This window comes from Tamandua tetradactyla, chromosome X (assembly GCF_023851605.1).
Source record: "Tamandua tetradactyla isolate mTamTet1 chromosome X, mTamTet1.pri, whole genome shotgun sequence".
In the NCBI taxonomy this organism is placed as follows: domain Eukaryota; kingdom Metazoa; phylum Chordata; class Mammalia; order Pilosa; family Myrmecophagidae; genus Tamandua; species Tamandua tetradactyla.
Genome location: NC_135353.1, coordinates 130,705,621 through 130,733,193, shown reverse-complemented (window position 1 = coordinate 130,733,193; position 27,573 = coordinate 130,705,621). Strand labels below are relative to the sequence as shown.

Sequence of the window (27,573 nt, the reverse complement as noted above, 5' to 3'; positions counted from 1 at the left end):
TGTGTGATTGTGAAACCCTGTGTCTGATGCTCCTTTTATCCAGGGTATGGACAAGTGAGTAAAAAAAAAAAGATAAAAAATAAACAATAGGGGGAGATAAAAGATAAAAATTGAGTAGATTGACATACTGTGGGTCAATGAGAGGGAGGGTGTGCTGGCTTGAAAATATTATGTACCCCAGTAAAGCCATGTTTTAATCCTGATTCAATTTTGTGGAGGCAGCCATTTCTTTTAATCCTGATTCAATCCTGTAGGCTGTAAACATTTGATTAGATTACCTCCACAGAGATGTGACATCCAATTGTCGGTATGACCTTTGATTAGATGGAGATGTAACTCCACCCAATCCAGGTGGGTCTTGATTAGTTTACTGGAATCCTTTAAAAGAGGAAACATTTTGGAGAGAGTCAGAAGTGACAGAGGTGACAGAAACGTCAGAGCCCAGCTGACAGAAATGACAGAGCTGACAGAAAGAGAGCCAACAGAAACTTCAGAGCCAACAGATAAAGCAGAGATGCAGATGTTTGGAGAGGCTCGGAGCTCAGCAGACATTGCTATGTATCTTCCCATGAGATGGTATGCAAGCTAGAACCTGGAGAGAGCCACGGGAAGCCAAGAGATGAAGGCCAGTCCCAGAAAAGACAAGGGTGGAACCCCCACAGGAATAGAGGCAGAAAGCAGTGAAGCTCAGGAGCAAGGGACCAGTAGATGCCAGTCACATGACTACCCAGCTGACAGAGGTGTTCCTGACCCATTGGCCTTCCTTGAGTGAAGGTAACCTCTTGATGGTACCTTAATTTGGACACTTTAAGTTCTTTAGAACTGAAAACTTGTAACTTATTAAATTCCCCCTTTTAAAAGCCATTCTAGTTCTGTTAAATCATATTCTGGCAGCTTCCAAATTAACACAGAGGGGTAAGTGGTATGGGATGTATGAGTTATTTTTACTTCTTCTCCTGGAGTGATCTGAATGTTCTAAAAATGATCATGGTGAAGAATGCACAACTATGTGATGATATTGTGAGCTATTGATTGTATAATATGGTTGGGCGGCACATGTGTGGCTATTTCTCAATAAAAATATTTAAACAAATTCTCTACGTTTTTAATTTGACAGTTTGAATATAATATGCCATGGTGTGTGTCTATTTGTGTTTATCCTGTCTGCAGTTTGTTAAGCATCGTGGATGTGTATATTTATGTCTTTTGTAATATTTGGTAAGTTTTCAGCCATTATTTCTTTGAATATTCCCTCTTCCCCTTTCTCTTTCTTCTCTGTCTGGTGCTCTCACAATACTTATATATATTGGTACACTTGAAGGTGTCCTACAAGTGCCACAGGTTCTGTTCACATTTCTTTATTCTTTCTTTCTGTTCATCAGACTGGATGATTTCCGCTGTTTTATCTTCAAGTTCACTGATTCATTGTTCGGCAATCTCCAAACTGTTGTTGAACCTCTCTAGGGAATTTTATGTTACTGTGGTCTTCAGCTTTTTGGTTCCTGTTCATAATTTCCACCTCTCTACTGATATTCTCTTTGTCATTTTCCTGATTTCTTTTATTCTTTTTCCATGTTTTCCTTTAGCTCTTTGAGCATATTTAGGGTCATTAAAAAAAAGTCTTTGTCTGAATATGATCTAGGCCTGGTCTTCCTCATTAGTAGTTTGTAATGCTTTAATTTTCTCCTTTGCCTAGGTCATCACTTCCTGTTTTTCTGCATGTTTTGTAACCTTTTGTTGAAACCTGGAAATTCTGATATTTTAGTGCATTATTACTGGAATTTAGACTCTGAGGCATCTGTCCCTTTACCTTGTATCCAGGTAGTGTTATGACAGAGCTTTTCTGGAATGTCAGGAGCTAACAAAAAAAAAAGAGGGAAAAAAGAAAACATATTTCCCAGTCTTTGTTGATTGATCTGTGCAAGTGCTCTCCTTTAAGGCTTATCTGTAAAATGAGTTTAGAGAATAGCTCTAGGTCAAAATATACAGGCCTCCCTTATCCTTCTTGCACAAATGTCTTGCCTTGGGCATAAACATGTGGCCCTAGAAACTCCCCCATTTACATAGGTACAGATGTCCTGTGAAACAGTTTTTTCACAGTCCTAGGCACTGCACTGTATTTCCTACAGCCAGAAATCTCTTGCCTCAGGGAGCATGACTTTAATGCTCTCACACTGCATTCTGCAGGAGAGTTCTGTGAGCTGCCTTCTACATGCAGGGCAAGTTCTGGGACAGTGAGTTCCTCAAGCCACCACCAGAAAAATTGGACCAAATAAACGTACACCCAGGATATGTCACGAGGCTTACATTGCTCCCTGCAAAACTGAGACCAGGGATTTTCACTGTTGGGGAAAACTGGATAAAGTTTATGCAAGATTTCTCTGTATTATTTCTTTCAACTGCATGAAATCTACAGTTATCACAATATATATATATATATATTTTTTGCATGGGCAGGCACCTGATTTTTTCCCCTTTTTTTTGTGAAAAATAACATATATCCAAAAAAGCAATAAATTTCAAAGCACATACAACAATTAGTTATAGAGCGGATTTCAGAGTTTGGTATGGGTTACAATTCCACAATTTTAGGTTTTACTTCTAGTTGCTCTAAGATAACAGAGGCTAAATGAAATGTTGATTTAATGATTCAGCAATCATATTCATTTGTTAAACTCTATCTTCTCTGTATAACTCCACCATCACCTTTGATCTTTCTATCCACTCTTTAGGGGTATTTGGGCTACGGCCATTCTAACTTTTTCATGTTGGAAGAGGCTATCAATAATATGGGATGGGGGGGATGGAATTATCTGATATTCTGGAGAGGCTGGCCCCTCTGCATTTCAGGACTTATCAGGTCCAGGGACCCATCTGGAGGTTGTAGGTTTCTGGAAAGTTACCCTAGTGCATGGAACCTTTGTAGAATCTTATATATTGCCCTAGGTGTTCTTTAGGATTGGCAGGAATGGTTTTGGTTGGCGTTTGGCAAGTTATGATAGGTAGCAATGTCTAACTGAAGCTTGTGTAAGAGTGACCTCCAGAATAGCTTCTTGACGCTATTTGAACTCTCTCAGCCACTGATACTTTATTAGTTGCACTTCTTTTCCCCCTTTTGGTCAGAATGGAATTGTTGATTCCACTATGTCAAGGCCAGACTCATCACTGGGAATCATCTCCCATGCCACCAGGGAGACTTTCACCCCTGGATGTCATGTCCCTATTAGTGGGGGAGGGCAATGATTTCACTTGCAGAGTTGCACTTAGAGAGAGTGAGCCTACATCTGAGCAACAAAGGAGGAGGACTAATTTTCAGTAGACTTAGCCTATCCTCTCTAGGAATAAGTTTCGTAGGGCGAACCCCAAGATCGAGGGCTTGGCCTATTGATTTGGTTGTCTCCACTGCTTGTGAGAATATCAGGAATTCTCCAAATGGGGAAGTTGAATATTTGGGGCTGGGTTTTTTTGCATTTTCCTGGAAATTTCAGCTACTTGGACCAGAGAGATGGGTTATGCCATTGTCATATTTAAACTTCCTTTGGGGGTTTTAATGACATTGAGCCAATCAATTAAAAGACAAGAGTCCCTCCAAGGGCCAGGACCTGTTTGAGCACGAATGTAATCATTCCATTCTTTGATCTGACATCACAGTGTAGGGAAGATTACTTGGGAGGAATCTCTAAGGCTTTCCATTTTTTCTTATTTGCTTTTTTAAAAAAATATTTTTAAATTGTGAAATATAATACACAGGAAAACGCACAGAAAAGATGTACAATACAATAATTGATCATAAAGTGAATATACATACCATCTCCACTCAGATCCAGAAACCTGTATCACCCCAGAGCTCCTCCCAATCTCTACCTCCAGAGGAAACCACTATTCTGACTTCTATTGTAATTGCTTTTTCACTTTTCTTTATCACGTGCATCTCTGAACCATATGGTTATGCTTGTATTTTTATTTTTTTGTATGCTGTATGGAAGGGTCACATTTCATTATTTTTCCATGTGAGTTTCCTGTTATTGCAGCACCATTTTGTGGAAAAAAATTTTTTTTGTTTATTTTGCTTGTTTGTTTTTTGGAAAGTGCATGGACTGGGAATTGAAGTGGGGTCTCCGGCATGGCAGGCAAGAATTCTACCATTGAACTACCCTCACACCCACTATGCTTGTTTTTTTAATGCCACTTTACTGAGATACAGTAACACACCATACAGTCTATCTGAGGTATACATTGAATGGCTGACAGTATCATCACATTGTTGTGCATTCATCATCATGATCAATTTTAGAACATTTTCATTGCTCCAGAGAAATAAAAAAATAAAAAATAAAACCTAAAACATCTCATACACCTTATGCTCCCCTAATATTATTAAGTTTTTTCCTTTTTCTGGGAGGGGGGGGAATCCATGGGCTTAGAATTGAACCTTGGTCTCCCTCATGGCAGATGAGCCTTCTATCATTGAACCACTTGTGCACCGTCCCCCCATTATTGACCCCTCGTAAAGATGTGGTACATTTATTACTGTTGAAAGAATATTAAGATATTACTGTTAACTATAGTTCATAGTTTGCAACAGGCACATTTTCCCCGATATATCCCTATATTGTTAACTCCTTATAATAGTATTGTACATTTGTTCCAGTTCATGAAATAACTTATATTTGTACAAGTAATAACACTCATTGTCTACCGCAAGATTCACTGTACACATTCCCATGTCTTAATCTCCAACTTTCCTTCTGGTGATGTACATGACTCTAAATTTCCCCTTTCTATGACATTCACCCACAATTCAGCACTTTTAATTTTTCTCATAATAACGTGTTACCATCACATCTATGTATTTCCAAATGTTTAAGTTTGGCCTAGTTAAACATTCTTATGCTTTTTTTAAAAAAAACTTCTTATTGTATAATATAACATATATACAAAGTGAAAAAATAAAGGAGCAATAGTTTTCAAAGCACTCTTCAACAAGTACAGACAGATCCCAGAGTTTGTCATGGGCTACCATATGATCCTCTCAGAGTTCTCCTTCAAGCTGCTCCAAAATATAGAAGGCTAGAAGGCATGAATATTTTTTTTATCATCACAATCGACTCCTCCCCCTTTTTTGTCAAAAATAACATATAGACAAAAAAGCAATAAAGTTCAAAGCACAGCACCACAGTGAGTTGTAGAACAGATTTCAGAGTTTGGCATGGGTTACAATTCCACAATTTTAGGTTTTTACTTCTAGCTGCTGTAAGATACTGGGGACTAAAAGATATCAATTTAATGAATCCTATTCATTTGTTAAACCCTACCTTCTCTGTATAACTCCACCATCACCTTTGATCTTTCTATCCCTCTCTTTAGGGGTGTTTTGGCTATGGCCATTCTAACTTCTTAATGTTGGAAGGGTCTGTCACTAATATAGGGTAGGAAAATGGAACTAGCTGATGTTCAGAAGAGGCTGGGCTAGGTTTCAGGACTTATCTGGACCAAGGACCCATCTGGAGGTTGCAGGTTTCTGGAAAGTTACTCTAGTGCCTGGAACCCTTGTGGAATCCTATATATTGCCCTAGGTGTTCTTTAGGATTGGCTGGAATGGTCCTGGCTGGCGTTTGGCAAGTAATGATAGGTAGCAACGTCTAACTGAAGTTTGCATAAGAGCAACCTCTAGAGTAGCCTCTCTACTCTATTTGAACTCTCTCTGCCACTGATACTTTATTAGTTAAACTTCTTTTCCCCTTTTGGTCAGGATGAAGTTGTTGATCCCATAGTGCCAGGGCTGACTCATCTGTGGACATTATCTCCCACACTGCCAGGAAGACTTTCACCCCTGGATGTCATTATGCTTGTTTTTGATGTTTATATAAATGGAATCATACTGTATACATTCTTTTGTGTCTGGCTTCTTTTAACCTAACTTTACATCTGTGAGATTTATCCGTGTTATTTTGGATGGCTATAATTTGAACATGTTCATTGCTATCTAGTATTCTATTTTTAAAAATATACTATAATTTATTTATTCCTTTTATTGTTGGTAGACATTAGGTTTATTTCTACTTTGGGTCTATTAGGAATAATGAAACTATTAACATTCTTGATTATTTTTCTTGGTGCACAAGTATATACATTTCTGTTGGATTCATAGTTAGGAGTTGGAATAATTGGGTCATGGGGTATTCGTGTCCTTAACTTTAGTTGATAATGCTAAACTGTTTGCCAATTGACATTCCCTTCATCAGGCTACGAGAGTCCACATTGCTTTGCAGCCTTGCTAGCATTTGGTATTGTCTGACAATAACAGTGTGTTGAGGATATCGTGGTTTCTTGAGGTTCTAATATACATTTCCCTGATTACTAATGAGTTTGAGAATATTTTATGATTATTGACTATTTGATTATTCACAGTTTTGTGAAGAGCGTGCTCAAGTCCCTTTTCTATTGGATTCACTTTTATCCCGCATGGTTACCTAGTTATCCTCAAACAATTTATTGTCTGTCTTATTGATTTGTAGGAAACCAGCCCTTTGGCACATCTATTTTGCAATATTTCCCCCTCTCTGTGACTTTCCTTTTCAGCTTTTAATCATGCTTTCTGAAGAATAGATATTAATTTTGAAGTAGTCCAATTTATCAAAATTTCATATGGCTTATACTTTTTGCATCCTGTTTAAATTGTCTTTTTCTACTCTACATCCATGAGGATACTCTCTTATATCATCTTCTAGGAGCTTTATTTTTTTGTATTTCACACTGCAATCTATATTCTGCTTGGAGTTGATTTGTGTGTATGATGAAAAGTAGGGAACAAGATTTACTTTTTTCCCATGTGTTTACCTAATTGTCCTCAAATAATTTATTGACAAGTCTGTCTTTTCCCCGCTGCCCACTGCTCTGCCCATGTCCAAATATGCTGGCACTGTTTCTTGGATCTTTACTTTATGCCACCAGTTTACATATCTATCCTAGCTAACAATTAGTTCATTTGCTATAGTTTTATAATAAGTTTTAAAGGCTGTTAGAGGCAGCTCTCAAACATTGTTCTCCTTCCAGACTTCCTTGGCTATTCCAGGTCTTTTGGATTTCCATGTAAAGTTTATCATCAGTGTGGTAGTCAGATTCACTTGTCAACTTGGCCAGGGGAAGGCACCTAGTTCTGTTGCTGTGGACATGAGCCAATGGTATGTGAACCTCATCTGTTGCTGATTACATCTGCAGCTGGTTAAGAGGCGTGCCTGCTGCAATGAATGATGGTTGACTTAATTGGCTGGTGCTTAAATGAGAGAGTGCAACGTAGCACAGCCCAAGCAGCTCAGCATACCTCATCTCAGCACTCTCAGCTCAGCCCAGGCCTTTGGAGATGCAGAAAGGAATCACCCCTGGGAGAGTTGTTGGAACCCAGAGGCCTGGAGAGAAGGCCAGAAGAGATTACCCTGAGCCTTCCCACGTAAGAAAGAACCTCAGATGAAAGTTAGCTGCCTTTCCTCTGAAGAACTAACAAAATAAATCCCCTTTTATTAAAAGCCAATCTGTCTCTGGCGTGTTGCATTCCAGCAGGTAGCAAACTAGAACAATCAGTTTTTCAAGTTCTACAGAAAATCAAACAAAACTAATCAAACAAACAAACTTTTTGAAATTTTGAATTAGAGTGCATTGAATATATAGATCAATTTTGGGGGAGAAGTGACATCTTTACAATATTGTGTTTTTCCATCCATGACTGTTGTATATCTGTATTAGCTAGGGTTCTCTAGAGAAACAGAATCATCAGGAAATAACCATAGATATAAAATTTATAAAAGTGTCTCATGTAACCATGGGAATGTAAAGTCCAAAATCCATGGGGCAGGCTGTGAAGCTGATGTCTCTGATGAAGGGTATGGACGAATTCCACAAGAGAAGCTCACCAACTGAAGCAAGAAGAGAGACTATCTTTTCTGAATCCTCCTTAAAGGCCTTTAATTGATTAGATTAAATGTCACACATTGCAGAAGACACTCCCCTGTGGATGCAGGTGATGTGATCATGATTTAATTCTATGAAATGTCCTGATAGCAACAGACAGGCCAGCACTTGTCCAACCAAACAACCAGGCACCACCACCTGGCCAAGTTGACACACGAACCCGACCATGACAGTCCACCCCTTGTCAACTTGGCAGCTATACACATCACCTTAAGCCATACTTAATCTTTAAATAGAAAGCAATAAAAGACAGATTTTTTTCCTCACCTAACAATACTCAACTGTCCTGTGTACAATTGGAAATGCATTAAATCTCCCCAGAATAGGGTGCAAGTCCTTGGATAATACTCATTCATAAACTTGATATCTTACAACTTAAATACAATAACATGAACAGAACAGTATTGAAGTCCTTGTTTCTCTAACTGGTCACATGGGCATAGTTCATATTTATCACGACCTTCTTCCACTACCCACTCCATGTTCCCTTTATCTTCAACAAGTACTTCACTGGCTGTGGTTCTTTGCTTGGTGGGGTGACCAAAACCTTCATTCCTGAACTTACAGAGCCATTAGTAGTCCTGCTTGGATTGGATTGTTGCAGCTTTCCATTGATTTTAATCACAGGGCATGGTAGTACGAAAAGACACCCTAGGGGATCTCCTGTATTCCAGGAAACCTCTTCTTTACCCCCATTCTGTAGTTGCAGACCTATTTCCCCTTGATAGTCAAGGTCAATCACCCCAGCCAGTAAAGTAATCCTCTTCTTGTTGATCCAGAGGCATGAGTAGCCCAAAGTGGCCAGGTGGTAGCCTTAGTTTCCAGTTCAATAAATCATTGTTATTTCTCCTGGTGGAAGCACTCCCCCTTCTAGAACTAAAACCTGTAGACCATCAGAGCTTAAGGTCTCTGGGACAGGAAGCAAAAATTTTCCTAATGGATTGCTAGGGGTAATAGCAAGTGGCACCACTCCCGTTTCCACCCCTTGGTTCCTGGACCCATGGATCCTGGCTATGGGAGAAACAACACCATATAGGGCACACTGATTCAGAGCATACACAGCCTCCTGGAGAATATCACCCCAGCCCTGCAAGGCATTGCCACCTAATTGGCACTGTAATTGAGTTTTCAAAAGGCCATTGCACTGTTCTATCAATCCAGCTGCCTCTGGATGATGGGGAACATGGTAAGACCAGAGAATTCCATGAGCATGTGCCCATTCCCACACTTGATTTGCTGTGAAGTGTGTTCCTTGATCAGAAGCAATGCTGTGTGGAATACCATGATGATGGATAAGGCATTCTGTAAGTCCAGGAATGGTAGTTTTGACAGAAGCATTGCATGCAGGGAAAGCAAATCCATATTCAGAGTATGTGTCTATTTCAGTTAGAACAAATCTCTGCCCCTTCCATGAAAGGAATGGTCGAATGTAATCAACCTGGCACCATGCAGCTGTCTGGTCACCTCGGGGAACGGTGCCATATTGGGGGCTGAGTGTGGGTCTCTGCTGCTGGCAGATTGGGCACTCAGCAGTGGCTGTAGCCAAGTCAGCCTTGGAGAGTGGAAGTCCATGTTTCTGAGCCCATGCATAACCTCCATCCCTACCACCATGACCACTTTGCTCATGAGCCCATTGGGCAATGACAGGAGTTGCTGGGGAAAGAGGCTGACTAGTATACACAGAACGGATCATCTTATCCACTTGATTATTAAAATCTTCCTCTGCTGAAATCACTCTCTGGTGTGCATTCACATGGGACACAAATATCTCCATGTTTTTAGCCCACTCAGAAAGGTCTATCCACATACTTCTTCCCCAGACCTCCTTGTCACCAGTTTTCCAATTATGGTCTTTCCAAGTCCCTGACCATCCAGCCAAACCATTAGCAGCAGCCCATGAGTCAGTATACAAATGCACCTCTGGCCAGTTCTCCTTCCAAGCAAAATGAACAACCAGGTGCACTGCTTGAAGTTCTGCCCACCGGGAAGATTTCCCCTTACCACTGCCCTTCAGGAACATCCCAGAAAAGGGTTGGAGTGCTGTAGGTGTCCACTTTGGGGTGATACCTGCATATCATGCAGAACCATCTGTAAACCAGGCCCAAGTTTTCTTTTCCTCAGTCAGTTCACTGTAAGGAACTCCCCAAGAGGCCATAGCTCTGGTCTGGGAAAGAGAAGTTAATGTGGCAGGAGTGGGGGCCATAGGCATTTGGGCCACTTCCTCATGTAATTACTTGTGCCGTCAGGACCTGCTCTGGCACTATCTTGTATATACCATTCCCATTTTATGATGGAGTGCTGCTGCTCACACCCAATTTTATGGCTTTCTGGGTCAAATTACACCCAGCTCATGATAGTCAACTCTGGTCTCATGGTAACTTGGTGGCCCACGGTTAAGTGTTTGGTCTCTATTAAGGCCCAGTAGCAGGCCAAAGCTGTTGCTCAGAAGGAGAGCAGTTATCTGTAGCAGATGGTAAGGCCTTGCTCCAAAATCCTAAGGGTCTGCATTGTGATTCTCCTATAGGGGCCTGCCAAAGGCTCCAGACAGCATCTCTATTTGCCACTGACACTTCCAGCACCATTGGATCTGCTGGATCATATGGCCCAAGTGGCAGAGCAGCTTGTACAGCAGCCTGCACCTGTCGCAGAGCCTCCTCTTGTTCAGGTCCCCACTCAAAATTAGCAGCTTTTCTGGTCGCTTGATAAAAGGGCCAGAGTAGCACACCCAAATGAGGAATATGTTATCACCAAAATCCAGAGACAACTAGGCATTGTGCCTCTTTTTTGGTCATAGGAGGGGCCAGATGCAGCAACTTATCCTTCACCTTATAAGGGATATCTTGACATGCCCCACACCACTGGACACCTAGAAATTTCACTGATGTGGAAGTCCCCTGTATTTTTGTTGGATTTATCTCCCATCCTCTGACATGCAAATACCTTACCAATAAGTCTAGAGTGTTTGCTACTTCTTGCTCACTAGGTCCCATCAACATGATATCATCAATATAATGGACCAGTGTGATGTCTTGTGGGACAGGGAAATGATCAAGGTCCCTGTGGGCAGGATTATGACATAGGGCTGGATATGTCATATACCCTGAGGTAAGATAGTGAAAGTATACTGCTGACCTTGCCAGCTGGAAGCAAACTGTTTCTGGTGGTCCTTACAATAGCTGTTGAGAAATAAGCATTTGCCAGATCAATAGCTGCATACCAGGTACCAGGGGATGTATTGATTTGCTCAAGCAACAATACCAAATCCGGAACAGCAGCTGCAATTGGAATTACCACTTGGTTGAGCTTATGATTATCCACCATCATCCTCCAAGACCCATCTGTTTTCTGCAAAGGCCAAATAGGAGAGTTGAATGGGGACGTGGTGGGAATCACCACCCCTGCATCCTTCAAGTCCTTAAGAGTGACAGTAATCTTTGCAATCCCTCTGGGAACCCAGTATTGCTTCTGATTTACTCTTTTGCTAGGTAGGGGCAGATTTAGTGGCTTCTACTTGGCCTTTCCCACCATAATAGCCCTCACTGCATGAGGTAGAGAGCCAATGTGGGGATTCTGCCAGTTGCTCAGTATGTCTATTCCAATTACACATTCTGGAACTGGAGAAATAACTACAGAATGGTTCTGGGGGCCCACTGGACCCATAGTGAGACAGACCTGAGCTTAAACTCCATCAATCACCTGACCTCCATAAACACCCACTCTGACTGGTGGACCAGAGTGATGTTTTGGGTCCCCTGGAATTAATGACACTTCTGAACCAGTGTCTAATAATCCCCAAAACATCTGATCATTTCCTTTTCCCCAATGCACAGTTACCCTGGTAAAAGGCCATTGGTCTCCTTGGGGAAGGCTTAGAGGAAGATTAACAGTATAAATTTGTGACAGTGTAACAGGGTCCTCCTCCAAAGGGACCTAGCCTCCCCCTCATTCAAGGGGCTCTGGGTTTGTAAGCTGTCTCAAGTTTGGAAACTGATTAAGGGTGGTGACTCCCTGTTTTTATAATTCAAGTTAGACTTCTGTTCATTTGATCTAGAACTCTTTTGTTTATAAAGCTCAAACAAGAATTTAGTAGGCTGCCCATCTATTGTACTTCTATGTACCCCATGATCTACTAGCCAATGCCACAAGCCTCTGCGAGTCAGATTATTTTACTCCTGCTTTGAGTCTGCTGTTTATTATGATAGCCACGTTCACCTTCTCTTTGGCAATTAAGTGCTGCCACTTGGCTTCTGCCAACTCGGGATCTGGTCATCCCCATTGTGTTTAGGGATTCTAGCTCAGTGGCAGCAGTTCTCACAGTAATATCTGACCCACAGAGAAGTGCAACCACAGAGCTCTTCAGGGACGATGGAGCTAGTCTCACAAATTTATTTCTCACAGTTCTGGTAAAATGTGCATCCTCTGGACATTCCTGGGGTGTAAGAGCAGGCTTTGCATGATAAATCCACTCTAACATTCCAATCTCTCTAAGCTTCTGGATCCCCTCATCTACATTATACCAGGGTAGTTCTGGCATTTCAATCTTAGGTAACATTTGGCCACCTTTTGATCCATGTTTCAGCCAACCATCCAAACAAACTGTTAATGCCTTCTCTAACCCATTGAGCTTTTCTAAGTTGCAGTTTGTTATGGGCCCACTAAGCAGAGATTCTGCATTCAGCAGACTTTTAAAAGGCATTAACAGTCTGGTGAATGCAGAATCTCTGCTTAGTGGGCCCATATCAAGAAATTCAGCCTAATCCAGCCTTATATTCCTCCCACCATTATCCCACACCCTTAAAATCCACTGTAGACACATATTCCCCTGATTCCTGCCTATATAAATTGGAAAACTCACACAGTTCTTTTGGAGTATAATGTACCTCCTCATGTGTGATACTTTGTATCTCACCTTTAGGGGCCTGTTGGGACTTTAGTCTACTTATAGGTCTGGAAGAAATGAGGGGTGGTGGGAGTGGTTCATGAAAAGAACTAGAAGTATCTTTCAAGCCATTTGCTTCAGGGCGTTCATTTGCAGTTTCATCTGGTGAAACAGGATTAATCACTCGAGGGCTAATCCCTTCAGGTTGAGGTTGGGTGGCCAACTCCGCAGGGCAGACTATTACAGGGTCATCTAGAGAAGACTCAGCATGGCCTAGGGTTTCGACCTCACCCCCGACATCATTATCAATTCATATGTCACCATCCCATTTTTCAGGGTCCCACTCCTTTCCAATTAACGCCCTCACTTTAATGGCACGCACCATGCAAGACTGAGATTTCCTTTTATGTTGTAAAGTTGCTACTCTAACAACAAGATTCTGAGTATGGTTTTTGGAGATCTCAAGTCTACTGTTACTGGAAACATGATTTTCCTTCAGGACACTCAGAAACATTTACATCTGTCAGGCAGTGTGTAAGCTTCTCATTTGAAGCCTTAAGCCGATCCCTTTCACTCATTAATGTATACAGTGTATCTAACAACAACCAGCCGACATCTCTATACTTTCTGTTTCCACAAAACTCCATAAAGGTGTCAAAAACATTATCCCTCAGAGCCTGGTTTCATGCAAGTAAAGCATTAGAAGAATCCAGTGGTGATATTTTTACTATCTCTTTTGCCAACTCACCCCATGGATTGGCAGTATCATTCTGATTATGGAAATCAGAGTCTTTAGTACCTTTGAGTCCAGTCAGAATAGAAAACCAATCATAAAAACCCATTTTTAAGATTCTGTTTCTTAAGAACCACTCCTGGTACCAAACTGGAGTTTTGGTACTCCTGGTACCAAACTTAGCTAGGGTTCTCTAGAGAAACAGAATCAGCAGGAAATATCTGTAGATATAAAATTTATGAAAGTGTCTCATGTAACCTTGGGACTGTACAATCCAAAATCCACAGGGCAGGCTATGAAGCTGATGACTCTGATGAAGGGTCTGGATGAACTCCACAGGAGAGGCTCACCAGCTGAAGCAGGAAGAGAGACGGTCTCTTCTGAGTCCTCCTTAAAAGCCTTCCAGTGATTAGATTAAATGTTACTCATTGCAGAAGACACTCCCTTTTGCTGATTATAAATGCAATCAGCTGTGGATGCAGCTGATGTGATAATGATTTAATTCTATGACATTTCCTCATAACAACAGATAGGCCAGCACTTGCCCAACCAGACAAATGGGCCCCGCCACTTGGCCAAGTTGGTACATGAACCTGACCATGACAACATCGTCCCTTTATTTAGGTCTTCTTTAAAGTTTTTCAATAATGTTTTATAAATTATAAACTATATAGGAGTCTTGTGCATATTTTATTAGTTTTTTTCTAGATGTTGTTTAGATCTTTTATATTCTTATTAATTATTGGTCTGCTTTTGTATCATTACTGATGGAAGTGTGTTAAACTATCCTCTTATTGTACTGATTTTTCTATTATTCACCAAAGTTTGGTCAATTTTTTTCTTTACTTTGAGGCTAAGTTATTAGATGCTTACAAACTTAATTGGTAATGCGTTTTCTCTTAGGCTCTATTTTGTCTAAAATTAGTATAGCTGCACAAGTTTTTTTTTGGATAGTGTTTTTATAATGTATCTTTTCTGTCCTTTTACTTTAAAACTTTTTCTATCCTATGTTTAAGATGTGGCTTTTATAAGTCTAAAGGTTGAAATACAAAATCCAGTCTAATTGTCCTTTTCCTTTAATGAAAGCATTTCAATTGCTTGTAGTTAATGCAATTTATTTTTTATTTAAGTTTAAATCTACCTTATTACTAAGTACTTTCAATTTGTACCTTTTGTTCTATATTATTATTTCTCTTATTTTTGCCTTCTTTGGGTTGATTTAATATGTTTTATTATTCCATTTCCCTCTCCTATTAGCTTGGAAGTTAAATACTCTTATTTTTCTTTTAGTGGTTACTCTAAACATACATCCGTCCCTTATTAGAGTCTAATGTTAGTTAACACCAAGACCTCTTTCTTTTTTTAAAATCAGATTTATTGGAATAAATTCACATACCATACAATCCATCTAAAGTGTACAATCAGTGTCTTCTAGTAAATTCACAGTGTTGTGCATTCATCACCACAATCAATTCTGGGACATTTTCAGCCTCAGGAAGGGTTCAGTATGTTATATAGTACTGTGCTACATCCTCTGGCTTTTCTTCTAGTGACATACAGGACCCTAAATGTTCTCTTTCAATCACAATTGTACTCACATATGATAGCTGTTAATTGTATTCCCTATATCACCTCCATCCATTTCCAATCATTTACAATTAGCCTTATTACATTTTTACATTACTTATTACTTATTACATTTCTGCACAAATGAGCATCAGTTCCCTATTCTCTGCCCTCATTCTATCTTCTGGGGACTTATGTTCTAGATCTTAACATTATGAGTTTGCTAGTTATATATAGCTCATATTAGTGAGGTCATAAAATACTTGTCTTTTTGTGTGTCACTTATTTCACTCAACATAATGTCCTGAAGGCTCATCCATGTAGTCACATGCTTCATGATTTCATTTCTTTGTACAGCAGCATAATATTCCATAGTATGTGTTTACCACAATTTGCTTATCCACTCGTCAGTTGATGGAGACCTGGGTTGCTTCCATCTTTTGGCAATTGTGAATAATGCTACTATGAACTTTGGTGTTCAAATTTCTGTTTGCATCCCTGCTTTTAGTTCTTTGAGTATATACCTAGTAGCAGGATTGCTGGATCATATTGCAGTTCTATATTTAACTTCCCAAGGAACTGCCAAAGTGTCTTCCATAGTGGCTGAACCTTTTTCCATTCCCACCAGCAGTGAATAAATGTTCCTATTTCTCCACATCCTCTCCAAAAACTTGTATTTTTCTGTTTTTTTTAACAGTGGCCATTCTAGTTGATGTGAAATGATGTTTCATTTTATTTTTATTTTTATTTTATTTGCATTTCCTTAATAGCTACTGATATTGATTGCCATTTCATGTGCTATTTGTATATCCTCTTTGGAAAAATGTCTATTCATGTCTTTTGCCCACTTTTTAATTGAATTGTTGTCTTTTTATCATTGAGCTGGAAGATTTCTTTATATATCCTGGATATTAAACCCTTATAGGGTATGTGGTTTCCAGATATTTTCTTCTATTGAGTAAGTTGCTTTTCCACCCCCTTGATGACGTCCTTTGAAGCACAAAAGTTTTTAATTTTGAGGAGGTTCCATTGATCTATTTTTTCTTTAATTGCTTGTGCTTTGGGTGTAAGGTTTAAGAAACCACCTCCTACTACAAGATCTTGCAGATGCTTCCCTACAATTTCTTCTAGGAGCTTTCTGGTTCTGGCTTTTATATTTAAGCCTCTGGTTCATTTTGAGTTAATTTTTGTATAAGGTGTGAGATAAGAGTCCTCTTTCATACTTTTGCTTATGGATATACAGTTCTTTAAGTACCATTTGTTGAAGTGACTGCTCTGTCCCAGTTAGGTGGACTCGGCAGCCTTGATTGGGGAGTTTAATCCATTAACATTCATGTTATTACTGCAAAGGCAGTACTTCAGCCATTTCATCTTTTGACTTTTTTTTCCCCATTAAACTTTGCTTTAATGGATCTCAAAATTCTGTGTCAGATTTTTGGTCATTGTTTCCATTTAAAAAGCACTAATTTTAAAAACCAATAACTTAAAACTACCACTCAAAAATAAATGGTCCACAAAACATTCCTTCCCTTCTGAAGGTTTTATGAGGTATTGTGATCATTAACCAGTCTCTTATTATTAAACTTAGATGGCCAGTTGAGACAAACAGTTCTGAAACTGTTCTTCCACCACTGATTAAGACTGGGGTGGCAAGTATTATGAGTAATATTCATTTAGCTTTATGAGCTTTCTGGGCAGACTTGGTGACCTTGCCAGCTCCAGCTTCTTGTTCACCCATACCAACTGTCTGTCACATTTTATTAACAGCAAAATGACCCACAGGAAGATAGTCAGAGAAGTTCTCATCATACATGGGCTTGCCAGGAACCATATTAACAATGACAGCATCATGAAATTTCAGGAATTTAAGGTCATCTTCCAGCTTCTTTCCAGAATAGTGATCAATTTTCTCTTTCAGCTCAGCAAACTCGCAAGCGATGTGAGCTGTGTGACAATCCAGTATAGGTGCATAGCCAGCACTGATTTGGCCGGATGGTTCAGGATAATCACCTGAGCAGTGAAGCCAGCTGCTTCCATTAGTGGGTTATTTTTGCTGTCACCAGACACATTGCCACAACAAACATCTTTTACAGACATGTTCTTGACATTGAAGTCCACATTGTCCCCAGGAAGAGCTTCACTCAGTGCTTCGTGATGCATGTGCTGGTTTGACGCTATTATGTACCCCAGAAAAGCCAAGTTCCTTAATCCTCATTCAATATCTCTGGGTGGGAGCTTTCTGATTGTTTCCATGAAGGTGTGACCCACTCAATTGTGGGTGGTAAATTTTGATTGGATGATTTCCATGGAGATGTGTCTTCACACATTCAAGGTGGGGTTCCTTACTGGAGTCCTTTAAGAGGGAGCCATTTTGGAAAAAACTTGAGAGCCAAAAGAGCCCACACTGCCAGAGACCATTGGAGATGAAGAAAGAAAATGCCCCTGGAGAAGCCATTGAAGAAGCCTGGAGAGAAAGCTAGCAAATGTGGCCATGTGCCTTTCAAGCTGAGAGAGAAAACCCTAGCATCATCAGCCTTCTGGAACCAAGGTATCTTTCACTGGATGCCTTAATTTAGACATTTTTATAAGCTTGCTTTAACTTGGACATTTTCATGGCCTTAGAATTGTAAACTTACAACTTAATAAATTCCTCTTTTTTTAAAAAACCATTCTGTTTCTGGTATATTGCATTCTGGCAGCTTTTGCAAATGAAAATGGTGCATTTCAACAGACTTTACTTCAGTTGTAACATTGACTGCAGCAAAGGTGACCACCATGCCCTGTTTGAGAACACCAGTCTCCACTTGGCCCACAGGCACAGTACAAACACCACCAATTTTGTAGACATCCTGAACAAGCAGATGCAAGGGCTTGTCAGTTGGACAAGTAAGTGGCCGGATGCAATCCAGAGCTTCCAGCAGCAAGGTTTCATGGGCATTGCCATCTTATGGGTGACTCTCCATCCCTTGAACCAAGGCATGTTAGTATGTTGTCAAAATTCCAACCAGAAATTGTCACAAGTGCTATTGTGTCAATTTTTATTGATACAACAACATACAAGCACATACATTCTTAACATACAAACATTCCATACATGGTGTACAATCAATAGCTCACAATATCATTACATAGTTTTATATTCATCACTATGATAATTTTTTAGTACATTTGCATCATTCCAGAAAAAGAAATAAAAAGAGAAAAGAATAAATTCATATATACCCTACTCCTTACCCCTCCTTCTCATTGACCACCAGTATTTCCATCTATCCAATATATATATTTTTAAATTTTAATATTTGTTCCCCCTATTATTTATTTTTAATCCATATGTTTTACTCATCTGTCCATACCATAGATAAAAAGAGCATCAGACACAAGGTTTTCACAATCATACAGCCACATTGTGAAAGTTATATCATTATACAGTCATCTTCAAGAAACATGTGTAGCTGATTTTCTTAATGTAGGTGCTGACTTCCTTAGAGATTTCCTCATATGTTTTCTGACTGTAAGGTGGCTCAGTGGAACCCATTTTGTTAACACCAACTATTAGTTATTTCACACTCAGTATATAAGTCAGAAGGGCATGCTCTTGGGTCTGTCCATTCTTGGATATACCAACTTCAAACTCACCAACACCAGCAACAACTATCAGCCTGAAATGGTCCTGTAATCATGTTTTCAATAAAGTCACTGTGTCCTGGGGCATCAATGATGGTCACATCATACTTGCTGGTCTCAAATTTCCACAGGGAGATATCAATGGTGAAACCATGCTCATGTTCATCTTTTAGTTTATCATGATCCAGGCATACTTGAAGGACCCCTTTCCCATCTCAGCAGCCTCCTTCTCAAAGTTTTCAATGGTTCTTTTGTTTATTCCACCACATTTGTAAATCAGGTGGCCAGTAATGGTAGACTTGCCAAATCTACATGTCTAATAATGACAATGTTGAAATGAGTTTTTACCTTTTCCATTTTGGCTTAAGATATATCAATGCTTTTCATGATACCCGTGTATCTGATGGTTTACACAATACCTGTGTTCTGGCAAAAAAACATGATACCTGTATTCTTGCGAAAAAGTCATCCTTTGGTTTTTATATGTCATACCTTATTTTCATCTCTCTTTTTACCCTTTTAGTTACCCCTACTGAAACTTTTCATTTCTACACTCTCATCAAAGTCTCTTCTGTCTTCTCCTTTCAGCCTGCAGAACTCCTTTTAGTATTTCTTGTAGGGCTGGTCTCTTGTTGATGAACTCTCTCAGTTTCAGTTTATCTGTGAATTTTTTTTTAACATGGGCAGGTGAGAACTCTGCCATTGAGCCACGATGGCCCACCCTCCCTCATTTTTGAAGGACAGTTTTTCTGAATAAACAATTCTTGGCTGACAGTTTTTCTCTTTCTGTACCAAATATATCATTCCATTGCCTTCTCACCTCCATGCTTTCTGATGATAAATCAGCATTTAACTTTACTTCTTTCCCTTGTATGTGATGAATCACTATTCTCTTGCTGCTTTCAGGATTCTTTATCTTTGGCATTTTAAATTCTTATTAGTATGTGTTTGTAGTAGGCCTATTAGGTTTGCTGGTTTGTTGCACTTCTTTGGACATGCATATTCATGTCTTTCATAAGAGTTGGGAAATTTTTGGTCATTATTCCTCAAATATTCTTTTTTCCCTTCTCTTCTCCTTCTGGGATACCCATGATGCATATGTTTGTGGTTTTTTGTTTGTTTGTTTGTTTATGGAGAAATCTTTTAAAATTTAATTTATTTTGTACTATAAAACCAAAACAGAATACAAACATGAACATTCTTTTTTTTTTTTTAACAAAGAAACAAAAAACTATATTTCAGGTGCAGCTTCATTCAGTGTTCCAACATAGTTACATTACACTTAGGTATTATTGTGCTGTCCATTTTTGAGTTTTTGTATCTAGTCCTGTTGCACAGTCTGTATCCCTTCAGCTCCAATTACCCATTATCTTACCCTGTTTCTAACTCCTGCTGGTCTCTGTTACCAATGATATATTCCAAGCTGATTCTCGAATGTCGGTTCACATCAGTGGGACCATACAGTATTTGTCCTTTAGTTTCTGGCTAGACTCACTCAGCGTAATGTTCTCTAGGTCCATCCATGTTATTACATGCTTCATAAGTTTAGTCTGTCTTAAAGCTGCATAATATTCCATCGTAGGTATACGCCACAGTTTGTTTAGCCACTCGTCTGTTGATGGACATTTTGGCTGTTTCCATCTCTTTGCAATTGTAGATAATGCTGCTATAAACACTGGTGTGCAAATGTCCGTCTGTGTCTTTGCCCTTAAGTCCTTTGAGTAGATACCTAGCAGTGGTATTGCTGGGTTGTAATCCATTCTGCCATTCTATGTCTTTTGATTGGGAAATTCAGTCCATTAACTTTTAGTGTTATTACTGTTTGGATAATATTTTCCTCTACCATTTTGGCTTTTGTATTATATATATCATATCTGATTTTCCTTCTTTCTACACTTTACTCCATACCTCTCTCTTCTGTCTTTTTGTATCTGACTCTAGTGCTCCCTTTAGTATTTCTTGCAGAGCTGGTCTCTTGGTCACAAATTCTTTCAGTGACTTTTTGTCTATAAATGTTTTAATTTCTCCTTCATTTTTGAAGGACAATTTTGCTGGATATAGAAGTCTTGGTTGGTAGTTTTTCTCTTTTAGTAATTAAAATATATCATCCCACTGTCTTCTAGCTTCCATGGTTTCTGCTGAGAAATCTACACATAGTCTTATTGGGTTTCCCTTGTATGTGACAGATTGTTTTTCTCTTGCTGCTTTCAAGATCCTCTCTTTCTCTTTGACCTCTGACATTCTAACTAGTAAGTGTCTTGGAGAATGCCTATTTGGGTCTATTCTCTTTGGGGTGCGCTGCACTTCTTGGATCTGTAAATTTAGATCTTTCATAAGAGTTGGGAAATTTTCAGTGATAATTTCTTCCATTAGTTTTTCTCCTCCTTTTCCCTTCTCTTCTCCTTCTGGGACACCCACAACACATATATTTGTGCGCTTCATATTGTCATTCAGTTCCCTGATCCCCTGCTCAAGTTTTTCCATTCTTTTCCCTATAGTTTCTGTTTCTTTTTGGAATTCAGATGTTCCATCCTCCAGTTCACTAATTGTAGCTTCTGCCTCTTTAGATCTACCATTGTAGGTATCCATTGTTTTTTCCATTTTTTCTTCTTTGTCCTTCACTCCCATAAGTTCTGTGATTTGTTTTTTCAGATTTTCTACTTCTTCTTTTTGTTCAGCCCATGTCTTCTCCATGTCCTCCCTCAATTTATCGATTTGGTTTTTGAAGAGTTTTTCCATTTCTGTTCGTATATTCAGCATTAGTTGTCTCAGCTCCTGTATCTCATTTGAACTATTGGTTTGTTCCTTTGACTGGGCCATATCTTCAATTTTCTGAGCGTCATCCATTATTTTCTGCTGGTGTCTGGGCATTTGATCAGATTTCCCTGGGTGTGGGACACGGCTGGTTGAAAGGTTTTTCTGTGAAATCTCTGGGCTCTGTTTTTCTTTTCCTGCCCAGTAGGTTGCGCTTGTGGCGCTCGTCTGTCTGCGGGTCCCACCAGTAAAAGATGCTGTGTCTCCTTTAACTTGCCAATCTGAATCTCACAGTTGGCCCGGGAAACCGCGCGTGGAGGGGGGGTTGCCGGCCGCCGTGGCTTGGGGGAGTGCCTGTCCAAATTGCCCAGCTGGCCCGAGATGCCAAGCATGGTGGGAGGGCCCTGCTATCCAACGTTCCCCTCAGACTGGGGAGCCACGTGCGTGGAGGGGACCCCAGTCGCCAGCCGCTCCGGCTGGGAAAACGCGCGCCCCTCGGGTATCTCACCGCAGCGGATTCTCCCTGCCCGTTCAGCCATTCCAGAATGGGGTACGCTGTCTTTTTGGTCTCTGTCGTGGCTCCGGGAGCTGTTTCGTATTGTTTCTGTTTCTTTAGTTGCTGTTCTGGAGGAGGAACTAAGACCCGCGTGTCTTACTAAGCCGCCATCTTCTCCGGAAGTGTTTTGTGCTGTCATTCAATTCTCTGAGACCTGCTCAATTTTTAAATTGTTTTCTCGATCTTCTCTTCTGTCTGTGATATTTCAATTGTCCTGTCTTCTAGTTCACTGATTCTTTCTTCATCTGTTCAAACCTGTTGTTCTATGCCTCTAATGTCTTTTTTTTTTGTGTTTGTTTGTTTGTTTTTGGTGCATGTTCTGGGACTCAATCCCCGGTCTCCCGCATGAAAGGCAAGCATTCTACCACTGAACCACCCATGAAACTCTAACATATTTTTAATCTCTTCTATTGTATCTTTCATTCCAATAAATTGTTATTCTTCTATTCATGCTTTCAAATTCTATTTATGCTCAACCAGTGTCTTTTTTTCAACTGAGAAGTCTTCACACACGTACATTCTATACATGGTATACAATCAATGGCTCACAATATCATCACATAGTTGTGTATTTATCACCACGAACATTTTTTTGAGCATTTGCATCACTCCAGAAGCAAAAATAAAAAGAGAAAGGAAAAAATTTATACATACCATACACCCTGTCCCTCCCTCTCATTGACCACTAGTATTTACATCTACCCAATTTATTTTAACCTTTGTTCTCTCTATTTTTTGTTTATTTTTCATCCATTTTTTTTACTCATCTGTCCATACCCTGGATAAAAGGAGCATCAGGCACAAAGTTTTCACAATCATACAGTCAAATTGTAAACACTGTATCTTTATATAGTCATCTTCAAGAATCTATGCTACTGGCACTCCAATACACCAAAAACTAAAAACTTAATGCAGAAGAATAAACTCAAGGATAACCTCTCAATTTTGTTTGAAATCTCTCAGCCATTAACACTATTTTTTCTCATTTCTTCCTCCCCACTTTTGGTCAAGAAGGTTTTCTCAATCCTTTGATGCCAGGTCCTGGCTCATCCCAATATTTCTGTCTCATGTTGCTAGGGAGATTTACACCCCCTGGGAGTCATGTCCTACATGGGGGTGGGGGGAGGGCAGTGGGTTCACTTGCTGTGTCAGCTTAGAGAGAGAGGTCACATCTGAGCAATAAAAGGGGCTCTCTGGGGGTGACTCTTAGGCTTAATTTTAAGTAAGCTTAGCCTATCCCTTGCAGGAATAGGTTTCACAGGGGCAAATGCCAAGATCAAGGGCTCAGCCTATTGACTTGGTTGTCCCCACTGCTTGTAAGAATATCAGAAATTTTCCAAATATGGAAGTTGAATATTTCCCCCTTTCTCTCCATTCCCCCATAGAGGCTTTGCAAATACTTCTTTATTCACTGTTCAAATCACTCTGGGATATATCAGGTCATCACCCTAACCTGGACAAACCAACTAAATCTCATGCCTTATTCAAGATTCCATGTGCTTATGATGTTCAACTAAATTAACCTTGTAAGTTGAATTAGGAAATGCACTACCCAAAATATAAATTTTGCACCAAATAAACATCTTAGTATCACACAGAAGTTGAAGTTTTAAAATATGGATGATATCATCCTTTACCCAGTCTCCTAATATACCTTAGTCCTATCCAGGTCAGCTTCATTCATATCTCTAGTCAATGCCTGATCACTTTTTCAACTTTTTAAACAGATCCTGTATAGGGTACTACTGACTTTCATGGCTTCAGAGCTCTAACTCTGAGTCTCAGGTGTCACATAAATACCCGAAGCTTCTGGGAAAGATCATGTTATATAAAAACAGCTCAGTATCTCAGAATATAGAATTAACAATTATATCTCCTGAATATATGTGGCTGCTGTAAGAGTTTACAATCTAGGACCCTTTACAATAGGTCCCAACCTGATAACCCATGCTCTTGACTTCAGTTCACTGAATTTTTATATTATAGTTAATCCATACGATTGAGGCATGATAATATTTGTCTTTTGTTCCTGACATTTCTTTCAACATTCAGCTCTTACGGTTCATTCATCTAGTTGCATACCTCAAAACTTCATTCTTCTTGCTGCTACTCAGTAGTTAATTGTATGTACACACCACAGTTTTCCCTTCCATTCTTCAATTGTTGTACCCATAGGCTACCTCCATTCATTGTGGATCATGAACACTGCCCCCAGAAACACCAGTGTGCAAATGTCCATCTGTGTCCCCAGACTCAGTTCCTCCAGGTATATACTGAGCAATGGGGTTGCAGGATCATATGGCAACTCCACCCCTAGCCTCTGTGGAACCACCACATGGCCCTCCGAGGAGCTGCACCTCTCATTTCCCTACCAACAGTGAATGAATACATCTCTTTCTCCACATTTTGTCCAGCACTTGTTTCTCACTGTTCATTTTTATTTATTTATTTATTTTTAGGTGCATGGTCCGGGAATTGAACCTGGGTCTTCTGCATGGAAGGTGAACATTCTACCACTGAACTACCCATGCACCCTTTGTTCATCTTTAAATAGTTTTATTCACATATCATTCAATCCAGCCTAAGTGTATAGACAGGCCTTCACCACCATACTCTCCTCTGAAGACATTTTCTTTTCTTCCACAAAGAATCTATATCCCCTTCCCAATCCCCCCACCTGTTGACTTTTAGTTTTGGCATAATGCCCTTTTGTCACATTCAGTGGAAGCATATTGCAATGTTACTGTTGACTATAGACTCTAGCTTCATTGATTATACTTTTTCCCATATACCATCTATTTTCAACACCCTGCAATACTGACATTCCTTTGTTTTTCATCATGTAAAAACTTTTTTTTTAATTTGTACATTTAATCGGCATCATTGTACACTCTAGGCATTCCTAAATTATACCATTTTAGCCTTCATCCTCTATCTTTTCTTCTGGCTTCATACATGCCCTCAGCCCTTCTCTCTCTATCATATTCACTTTCAGCTTTGTTCAGCATACTTACATTATTATGTTACAAACAGGTCGTATTGTGCTATCCATTGCTGAATTTTTACAGTCAGTCCTGTTGCACAACATAATCTGTATTCCTTCAGCACCAATTGCCCAATCTCTACTTAATTTCAATCTCCAAGTTCACTCATTAAAGTTAGTTCATATCAATGAGGCCATACAGTATTTATCCTTTTGTTCCTGGCTCAGCATAATGTCCTTAAGGTCCATCTGTGTTGTTACATGCTTCATGACTTTATTCTGTCATACAACTGCATAATAGTCCATCATATGTATATACTACAGCTTATTTAGCCACTCATCAATGGACATTTGGGCTGTTTCCATCTCTTGGCAATTGTAAATAATGCTGCTATAAACATTGGTGTGCAAATATCCATTTGTGTCCTTGCCCTCAGGTCCTCTGAATAGATACCTAGCAATTGTATTGTTGGATCATATGGCAATTCTATACTTGGCTTCCTGAGGAACCACCAAACTATCTCCTACAGCAGTTGTACCATTTTACATTCCCACAAACAGTGTATAAGTGTGCCTTTTTCTCCATGTCCTCTCCAGCATTTGTCATTTTCTGGTTTTTTTTATGCTGTATGGTGGGGTCACATTTCATTATTTTTCCATTTGAGTATTCTGTTATTGCAGCACCATTTGTTGAATTTTTGTTTGTTTTTTTGGGGAAATGCATGGACTGGGAATTGAACCTGGGTCTCCTGCATGGCAGGTAAGAATTCTACCACTGAACTACCCTTGAACCACTTTGTTTTTTTGATACTGGCTAATCTAGTGGATGTGAGATGATGTGTCATTGTGGTTTTGATTTGCATTTCCCTAATAACCGGTGCAGTTGAGTATCTTTTCATGTGCCTTTTAGCCATTTGTATTTCCTCATCTGAGAAGTGTTTGCTCATGTCTTTTGCCCATTTTAAAATTCAGTTGTTTGCCTTCTTGTTGTTGAGTTGAAGAATCTCTTTATATATTCTGGATAATAAACCCTTATCTGATATGTGATTTCCAAATATTGTCTCCCATTGTGTAGGCTGTCATTTTACTTTCTTTTATTTTTAAAAATTTTATTTATTTATTTATTAAAAAATTTATCAACAAATAACAAAAACATCCTTAACATATGATCATTCCATTCTACATATATAATCAGTAATTCACAATATCATCACATAGTTGCATATTCATCATCATGACAATTTCTTAGAACATTTGCATCAATTCAGAAAAAGAAATAAAAAGACAACAGAAAAAGTAAAATGAAACCAGAAAAAAAAGATTATACATACCATACCCCTTACCCCTCCCTTTCATTGATCACTAGCATTTCAAACTAAATTTATTTTAACATTTATTCCCCCTATTACTTATTTTTACTCCATATGTTCTACTCATCTGTTGACAAGGTAGATAAAAGGAGCACCAGACACAAGATTTTCACAATCACACAGTCACATTGTGAAAGCTATATCATTATTCAATCATCATCAAGAAACATGGCTACTGGAACACAGCTCTACATTTTCAGGCAGTTCCCTCCAGCCTCTCCATTACATCTTGGTTAACAAGGTGATATCTACTTAATGCATAAGAATAACCTCCAGGATAACCTCTCGACTGTTTGGAATCTCTCAGCCATTGACCCTTGGTCTCATTTCACTCTTCCCCCTTTTGGTCGAGAAGGTTTTCTCAATCCCTTGATTCTGGGTCTCAGCTCATTCTAGAGATTTTCTCAATTCCTTGATGCTGAGTCTCAGCTCATTCCAGGATTTCTGTCCCACATTGCCAGGAAGGTCCACACCCCTGGGAGTCATGTCCCACATAGACAGGGGAGGGTGGTGAGTTTGCTTGTTGTGTTGGCTGGAGAGAGAGGCCACATCTGAGCAACAAAAGAGGCTCTCTTGGGGGTCACTCTTAGGCCTAAATTTTAATTAGGCTTACCTATCCTTTGTGGGGTTAAGTTTCATATGAACAAACCCCAAGACTGGGGGCTCAGCCTATAGTTTTGGTTGTCCATACTGCTTGTGAGAATATCAAGAATTCAACTTGGGGAAGTTGAATTTTCCCCCATTCTCACCATTCCCCAAAGGGGACTTTGTAAATACTTTTCCACTCACAGATTAAATCACTCTGGGATTCATTGGGGCATCACCTGGACAAACCAACAAAATCTCATGTCCTACCCAAGGTTCCATGTACTCATAGTGTTCAACCAAGCTATCTACATAAGTTATGTTAGGAAATGCACTAGTCAAAATATAAATTTTGTACCAAATAAACATTTTTTGCTTTAGCCTCACACATAAGGTGAAATTTAAAAATATTAATTACCATCTATTTTCAGCACCCTGCAATAATGACATTCCTTTGTTCTTCTTCATGCCAAAACATTTTAAAAATTTGTACATTTAGTCACTATCATTATACACTCTAAGCATTCCTAGATTATACCATCTCAGTCTTTATCG

The 27,573-nt window shown here is 39.4% G+C and overlaps 1 pseudogene; it reads right to left on the bottom strand.

The window, feature by feature from the left end:
• Positions 1-16,782: 16,782 nt before the first annotated feature.
• LOC143670700 (elongation factor 1-alpha 1-like) lies at positions 16,783-19,127 on the bottom strand (annotated as a pseudogene).
• Between the last annotated feature and the right edge of the window lie 8,446 nt (positions 19,128-27,573).